Here is a 9392-nt window from a genome sequence, read left to right on the forward strand (position 1 = left end):
ACCTAGCATTCGCGTCACCTCAACGACAATCACGTGACACGTAATTCGAGGTTTCATACCCTCAACACCAAGTTTAAAATGTTACTTACCTCGAACAAACTAAATCCAATACCAAGAAAGCCAAGAGATGCTCAAAAAATGCCATCCCGTGCGTACCGACCTCCGAACGGCTCGACACTAGCCAAAAGAAACTCAAATACATCAAATAAAGCCTAAGGAAAAATTTCCAATTTATAGAAGTCGAATCTTTACTCAAAAAGTCCAAAATCAACGAAACTAAAACCTGGGCCCACACCTTGGAACTCGACATAACTCATAAAATATGACAACCCATTCAATTTCGAGTCCAACAATACTAGTTTCACTCAAATCCGACTCTGAATCGATATTCAAAACTCAAAATATCACTCTATGAAACTTTAGGCTAAAACCCCCAATTTCTCTTTAAAATTCATAATTCAATTACCAAAAATGAAGATAAAATCACAATATATAATCACAAGTGAGTCAAGAATGCTTACCCTAAGTAATATGGCGAAAATTACTTCAAGAATCGTCTCAATCTGAGGTCTATAGCTCCATATATGAATAAAATGACCAAACCCTCGATTTTTAAAGCTTTTGCCCAGTCATTTCCGCTTTTGCGAGCAAATTGTCGCATCTGTAAACTCCACTTCTTCGAAGCCCTATGAAGACCACCCCTTCTGTACCTGTGGAGTTTTCCCGCTTCTGTGAACACGCAGGTGCGCCAACCAACTCCCGCTTCTGCACCACACGCTTCTTTTGCGGCTAGACTTATGCTTCTGCGGACGCGCAGATGCGCCATTAGTTCCGCTTCTACGATCTTCCTTGCCCAGGTCTCACCTCGCTTCTGTAACCAATTGTCCGTAGATGCAGCCACACCAGAACCAGCAGCCTTAGCCAAATGCAACATGCGACGATATGGTTTGAACCTCGTCCGAAACTCACCCGAGCCCCTTAGGACCCCGTCCAAATATACCAACAAGTCCCATAATATAACACGGACCTACTCGAGGTCTCAAATCACGTATAACAACATCGAAACGATGAATCGCACCTCAAATCAAACTTAAATGAACTTTGAACTTTGAACTTCGAAAACTCGCGCCGAAACATAACAAATCATCTCAGAATGAACTCAAATTTTGCACACAAGTCCCAAATAACATAATGAAGCTATTCAAATTTCCGGAACCACGATCTGAACCCGATATCCACAAAGTCAACTCTCGGTCAAACTTATGAACTTTCCAAACCTTCAAATTTCCAACTTTCGCCAATTAGTGTTAAATCCTTCTAGGAACATCCAAATGCAAATCCGGGCATATGCCCGAGTCCAAAATCACCATTCGTACCTAACGGAACCATCTAAACCCTGCTCCGGTGTCAAATTCAAAAAAGTTAAAATTGGTCAACTCTTCCAATTTAAAGCATCAACGATGAAATTCATTCTTCCAAATCAATTCCGAATAACCTGAAAACAAAAACCAACGATTCACATAAGTTATAATATATCATACGAAGCTAATCATGCTCTCAAACTATCGAGTGAAGTGCAAATGCTCGAAACGACCGGTCGGGTCGTTACAACTAGTGCCATTTTACTCTATCTTTACTTGGAAAAGTGGGTTAGGGTTTGGTCGAATTGAATAGCAAGAACTCAAGGCTTTAAACCTTGTTTAATAGAATTGCTTAGGGATAAGTGAGTTCACCTTGGAATAAATTGGTTGTTTTTAATTATAACTCTTTTATATTTGGGAAAATCATAAGGAGGAAATACTACCTAATTATTGGAAAATATTGGGTAGTCATTTCATTGATTGGAATACAAACTTGGTTTCTTAATCGAATTAATCAATTCTCTTAAAAAAATAGCTTTTCTTGACAATTCACTATTACAAAACTCTTTTAAAACTAACGGAGTAAGACTATGGCTCAAGTCAAGTTTCACACTACTCATGTAACCTTTTCACACCTATTCCTTGTGGGATTCGACCCTAACCTTGTTGGGTTGTTATATTTGACATCGACCGCCTTACACCATTTATATAGGTATAATTTGAGTGTATCAGTGATGTTTGTGCACTTGTTGTTGTGTAGTTTGATTTATGTTGTTGGTTTGTTGGGTGTTTTGTGGTACTGAAATTATATAGTTGAAGGTTGTATGTGTTCTTGTTATTTTATGGAATCGAGAAAGTAAGTAATGCGCGGGGGAGGGGGGGATGCTATTTGATTTTAGATAGAATGAGCTTGCAGCTCGCAGGGGATTGTTGAACTACTTATAATTAACGTTAGTACCCTTATTGTTGGGTGTAGACTTCGGTGTAAAGGAGGTTGATTCCGTCTTGATACGTCATGGTTCGATATATGGTATGTTAAGGCACTTCCGTTCCTTCTTTTGGCATGATCCTAAAGGACCAAAATGTAAATAAACAATACTTATAACGGCTCTACTCTTAGTAGTTTAGAAGCATATGTCTTTGTCTTCCATGATGTATTTCTGATCCATTGTATTGAACTTTGACTCTTAATAAAACGTATATTGATGATATTAGTCCCATAACATATTTGGAGCATTACTGACCTTACGTTACTCTGAGTAAAAAATATGAAAAGACATCCTCAACCTTTCAGAGTAACGTAAGGTCAGTAAAGCTTCGAATATGTTATGGGACTAATATCATCAATATACGTTTTATTAAGAGTCAAAGTTCAATACAATGGATCAGATATATATATATATATATATATATATATATATATATATATATATATATATGTATGTATATGTATGTATGTATGTTACTCTACCGAGTCGCGCTATAGTTGGCCGGGTATGGCACCTATTGTGCACACCACTGCAGTCGGGTACGTTATGATGATGTTAGCCCCAAAGAGGGGCTTAATGATGTTGTTACAGCCCCACAGAGTGGCTTATATATACGTATATTCTTTTAAGCGAAAGAATGAATGTCATACACCCTCAGCGGCATTCAGAGTTACACGTTGTCTCTTCCTTATCTCTATTTACATTACTGGTTTTACTTATGCTTTCCTGCCTTACAAACTCGGTACTTTATTCGTACTGACGTCCTTTGTTTTTCCTGGGGTGCTGCATTTCATGCATGCAGTTCCCGATGGACAGGTTGACGATTCTCCTTAATAGGTTATCAGCTCAGTGGAAGATGTTGTCGCACTCCACTTGCTCCAGAGTAGTCTTTTGAGTCAGTCTGCTTATGTACATATGCTTATGGATATGGTGGGGCCCTGTCCCGACCTTATGATGTTTACATACTCTCGACAGGCTTATAGACTAATGTCTTGTGTATAGAAGTTTGTACGACCTCATCGGCTTGCATGTCCCAGGTATTCACTTATGTATGTCTTTTTGGGTTATTTAGCGTCGGATAGTCTATCATGGTTTGTCATATTATCATATGATAGCCTTCATGCCTGCTTATATAAGCTATAATGGTTATTGATTTACGTGATGTTGGTGCTCGATAAGTTAGGTACGGGTGCCAGTCATGCCTTTTCTGTTTGGGTGTGACAGAGGACTCACCCTTAGGGGGCTAAGTTGACCCAGATCGGCCTGGATGACACCCCTAACGTGCTAGTCTCGAAAGTCACATGTTGAAATTCATATTAAAAAACATGCATATTATGGCTAACATAATCTAGCAGGAAATTACTTGGAGGAATATTGTTGTTGCACCCTTTTTTGCACGAGTCAAAACAAGATTCAACTAGTGGTTTCCCTGTTATTGATGAAAAAGAGTCTCCACCTAATATTTAAAGGTATACTAGGGTACCTATTTATTTTTAGATTATTATCCTATTAGTCTGCTAACCGGTGATATTTGCCTAGGGGTTCTTGTTCTTCTCAGGGAAGGTGTTAGGCACACCTTAAATCTACCTAAGCTAGCTCCTTATGACATAGACTATGTTTAGGGAAGTGGATGTCTATATTCTGCTTAATTAGTACTTAAGGTCTGAAACTATTCTGAGTCTTGTCGTAAAAGTCTACTTGTTTAAAAGAGGATTGTGTATGTGTTTTGAAAACAGATTATAGGTTTATAAGATCTTGTAATTTGTAAAAAAGGAGTCTTTGAAGTGTTCATATTTACAAAAGACTTGTAAAATGTGGCTATGTTTTAAATATTTTGTCCTTTTAAAAGTGGCTATCTGTGTGAGTTAGTAAAATAGACATGTCATGAAAATACCTCAAGGTTGGTTTGAAAATGAAATTGTTCTTTTAAAAACTTGTTCACCGTAAATTACCAGTCACGTTTTGGGCTGGTTTGTTGAAAGATCCATTTTTGAAATATTTGTTCAATTCCGTTTTCAAAGAGAAGGGCCGTAAAATCTGCTCATCATCAAAAGACTTTGAAAGAGTTAGTGATAAATAAAGAATGAGGCCCTTTAATTTATTACCAGTGAATGGTTGAAATACTCTAATGTATATAGTAAGTAAATTCATGTTCTTCTTTATTTTACCTATGAGCTTGGTTTTGCCGAGATTCCTAGAAATGATTAAAGCATAAGCGAAGCATGTAACAACACTGTTAGTATCACAACATGTACAGAGATTAAATGATGAGTTCAATTTTATTCTAAAAATGCGAGAGAGGAAAGGGACTGGACTTAAAATTGGGCCAAAGAGAGGGCAGGCGCAGTAGGCTTCGAAACACGACAACAGCAGACTTCAGCAATGTAGACTCTAGGCTGGAACTTGTTCCTGAATCCTAGTGAACTCAACAGGCCCAAATCCAAATATGCATGCAAAGAGATAAGGAAAAATATTAGTGGTGTTGCATGAGGCCCAAAAAACAAACTGTAATATATAAGTGTGATTAAGAATACAGTAAAGTTATCGTGAGGCCTAATAAACAAAATGTAATATATAAGTGTGATTAAGAATACAATAAAGCTATCATGAGGCTCAATAAGACAAAATTGTAACAAAAATATATTGTTAGGATGATAATTGATCCTTATTTGTATTAATTCTAAAGGGATTAATGAAGATCAATGACTAAGAGCTTAGGACAAGACTTTACTCATGAACAAGGTACCCCCTGGAATCCATGGCACATCAGAGGTCACAAGAGTCTTAAGGACCCCGGGCAGTGCTTATGTCAGGGAAGGGCACCTTAATCATAAACTGAATCCTACCCCAAATACCCTTGATCACTCACACTCAATATTTCTTAAAGGTTTAGATACAAATAGGGTATTCACGCAATAACTATCATAAAAATAGTAGTGAACACATAGGTATAGATACAAAACTACAGAGGCTATGAAACATATCATCAAGATTCAGGAGCAAGAACACCTTAAGACTGTAGTACTACACTTGGGATCATAATATGAACAAAAGGAGGCCAGACATATTATCAGGTTATCAACCAAACATCCAAGTGCAAAACTAAACTTTCACAAGCAGAAAACATCAACTAAACCCAGAGCAGTATCCATTTTAACAGTATAAGCAGGTGTTGGGAATTCATTAAGTGGAAATAATGGATTTCTATTCCATATTCTTATATAACTCAGGTGGTTAGATTATTATGGAGAATAAATTAAACTCATTGCTCTGAAACCATTCAAATGTAGCACTTAACAACAGCAAATATGAGATTGCTTCAAGTGAAATAAATGAAAACGTTGTAACACCCATTTCGACCATCTTCAAGGTAATTCAAAATCCCTATATGGTTGAATCTTACATATATTGAATATTTATATTAACGAACTTAATCAAACTCTCTAGAGGTGGCAACAGACAATAAAAGTGTCCCTTAAACTTAGCAGCATGATTTCTAACCTATTATGTTCTCAGCCCATGTTCAAACATATAATCGAACCTTTACAACTAAGAGCATCCATTAAATATAGAGCAATGCCTTCCCTTGAACCAAACACATGAGGATTAGTGAGTTTCCTTGAATCCTGATTCCTATATAATTCATGTTGTAAAGTCATTAATGCCGGCAAATTGTAACTTATTTTTATAAAGAAACTTTAAATGAAAAGTGTAGCATCTTAGGCAAGAATCGTTCTGAAGGAACGCAATAGGAAGTTCAACAGTGTGACCAAGCAAACAAATAATCAGAAAATATTTAAACTCACACGCTGTGATGTTTTCAAAGAATCACAGAGTTACAATACATATTTGAGGAGTAGATATCCTAACAGCACAATTGGTAAGTTAAACTATAACATCAAACTTGCATTGTATCCTTGAATGTGCATAACTAATCATGGTTCCAACATTGTAGAGGTACACATGTAAAGTGCATTGCATGGGTCGACAGGTGGTATAATATTATCAGCCCCAGGATTGGGTTAATACAAATATGGTAGACACAGCTTCTCAGCAAGACATCCAATAAGCTTAGGTTATGGTTCTGAATAAGCTATCTAATCATGGTGGCATAGTTTAAGTATGATACCTCAAACATGAGTCTTTCTTAAATAGAAGATAGAACATGAAGTTCATGTACAAAAATGCATAAGTGTAAGAGCTAACAAAGATAACATACATACAATGATGCTTCTAGAGATTATTAGATTACACGATGTATCAGGTGAGCAGATAATATAATAACCATGAGTTTGTCATATGAGTCTAGATTATAATTACATAATCTTAACAGACATGGTTCCAGCCACAGATTATTTGGCAAAAGCAGACAAGTTAGAAGTGTGACATGAATACTATAATGAGAGTCACTATATTGTATCAGACATGAGCTCTTAACAAGCTATCAGAAAGGTCTAAGACATAGTTCAATTAAGTTAACTACAAAAATACACATAGAATCATCAAAGGCTTAGCTAGTTACACATGTCAAGCAGGAATTAGAGAATTTATTATAGGAAGTATCTATGTGAGTCATGAAATTCATTAGTACAGAATAGTCAACAATGGATTGATTATAGATTATCAGAGGATAATTAACTCAAGCAGTAACAATAACGTGTGAAACCAAAACATATTAATTAATTATAAGTTATTAAGGTGTATCATAAATGAAGGTAATTATCAGATAGAACATTTTAAAAACAAACACAAAATAGCATAGATAATCAAAGAGAGAGGGAGGGTCTATATACACTGACCAGATATGGAGAAGAAAATCAAACAAAGCCTTTTTTTTCGCCGTTGAGAATCCAAAAACTCGAGCTCGAACAAGCAAAGAAACTCAGAGCCAAAGAGGAAGAAAATAAATCAGTGAGAAAGCTTTTAATTTCCTTAGGTATTGGATAATATTCAATTGTATGTTAAGTTGGTTCTCTGTCTCAGGAGAGCAATTAAGGCTCCAATTTATAGTGAAATTCAATGCCTAGGGTTCCAGCCGGTTTGAATTCTTTGTGGACGATGACAATGGGGTTGATGACGATAGGGAGTAAAATCAGAAGAACATAAAAGGAAATGATGAAGAAGTTTCACCTGGGCATGTGAGAACGAAAAGAGACCATTGATGAACGAAAATCCATTAGCTAAAGCTTCAATGTCCATAGGTAATAATCATGATGAAGCCTGGGAAATCTTCATGCATGCTACGGATTTGATAGAGCACAATAGGAAATCAGATGTAACGACCTGATCGGTCATTTTGCTTTTTAGAACCTTGTTCCCTTAAATAAAACTTCCCGTACGTGCTTTTACTATTTTTAACTTGCGGGAATGGTTAGTTCGGGTTTGGAAGTATTCGGATTGAAATCGGAACACTTAGTTCCTTAATATTAGCTTAAAATGGTTAAGTTTGACTTGAGTCAATGTTTTGATTAAATGACCTCGGAACTGGGATTTGATGGTGCCAATAGGTTCGTATGATAATTTTGGACTTGGGCGTATGTTCGGATCAGGTTTCAAATAACCCGAGAGCGTTTCGACGCTTAATATTGGAAGTTGGCGCATTGAAGGTTTTCAAGTGCTTTAAATTGGGTTTGAGGTAGGATTTGATATTATTGAGGTCCGATTGGGATTTCGAGCATGGAAATAGTTTCGTATAGTGATTTGTGACTTACACATAAAATTTGGTGTCCTTCCGATTAGTTTAAGTATGATTCGGCACGTTCGGAGCAAGATGGAAGAACATGAAGTTCACAAGTTGATTCGATTTGGTTTTGGAGTGTGATTCTTAGTTTTGATATTGTTTATAGTGTTCTGAGGGTTCGAGTGGGTTCGTTTTATGTTTATGAACTTGTTGGCATGTTTGGGCGGGGTTCCGGGGGCCTCGGGTACTATTCGGGCAATGTGCGGAACTTGTTTGGGCTTGGGAGCACTACTGAAGTAGCAACACAACCATCGTGCACATAAGCGGCAGGGGAGTGGGCTGACTAGAGTCCACAAAAGTGGAGCTTTTTCCACAGAAGTGGACTCGCTTTGGCGAGGGAGGAGTCATAGGTACGGAGGGAGGCAGCATGGCGTATGTCGCAGGTGCGCGAGGTGAGCTGCAGAAGCAGGCTCGCAGGTGCGGAGCTTTTCCACAGGTGCGACCAGTGCTGGTTCACACGTGTTTCGTAGGGGCGGGTATTTTTCTGCAGAAGCGGCGATGCTTTCGTATATGCGAAAACCGCTGGGAGGCAGTGAAGTGCATTTATATCGGGACTTAGCCTATTTTGGCTCATTTCTTTCATCTCTTGTTTTTGGAGCTCTTTGAAGAGGGGTTTTCACCTAGCACTTGGAGGTAAGCGAATTCTATGTAAGATGAGCTTAATACAAGCATTTTGGGTAGATTCTTAGCACATAAAGTGTCAAAATTGTGGGTTTAGTTAAAAACCTTAGGTTTTGATAAAAATGAGATTTAACCACGAAAATGATTATGGAATTGGGTGAAAATAATAAATTTGAGTTCGTGAGGTTATGGGTAACAATTTTCTTCAAATATTTCCGGAATCCGGGCACGTGGGCCCGGGGGTAGATTTTAGGAATCTTCCAATTTGGGTTGGGTAATTACCCTAATAGTTAAATTATGAATTTTGGAGTATATATTAAGATATATAATATTTGGCTAGTTTCGGGTTGTTTGGTGCCAAGTTGAGGATGTAGAGCGGATTTGTGGATCGGAAGTGAGCTTGAGAACGAGGTAAGTCTCTTGCCCAACCTTGTAAGAGGGAACTCATCCCCTTAGGTGTATTTTGTTGTGTATTACTTGTGTGGGGAGCTACGTACGCACTAGGTGACGAGAGTCCGTGCGTAGCTATATTCCATGAGATGTTCTGGTAGTCTTAGATCCACATCATGCTTTAATTGTACTGTTATGTTTGTTATAAAAATTAATTTTCTTAAATAGAGCAGAGACTAAGGATTTTACAGTTGCAAATTTCAAATTTAGATTTCTTATTTTTGGGAAGAA

Source organism: Nicotiana tabacum, chromosome 12 (genome assembly GCF_000715075.1).
Source record: "Nicotiana tabacum cultivar K326 chromosome 12, ASM71507v2, whole genome shotgun sequence".
Classification (NCBI taxonomy): Eukaryota; Viridiplantae; Streptophyta; class Magnoliopsida; order Solanales; family Solanaceae; genus Nicotiana; species Nicotiana tabacum.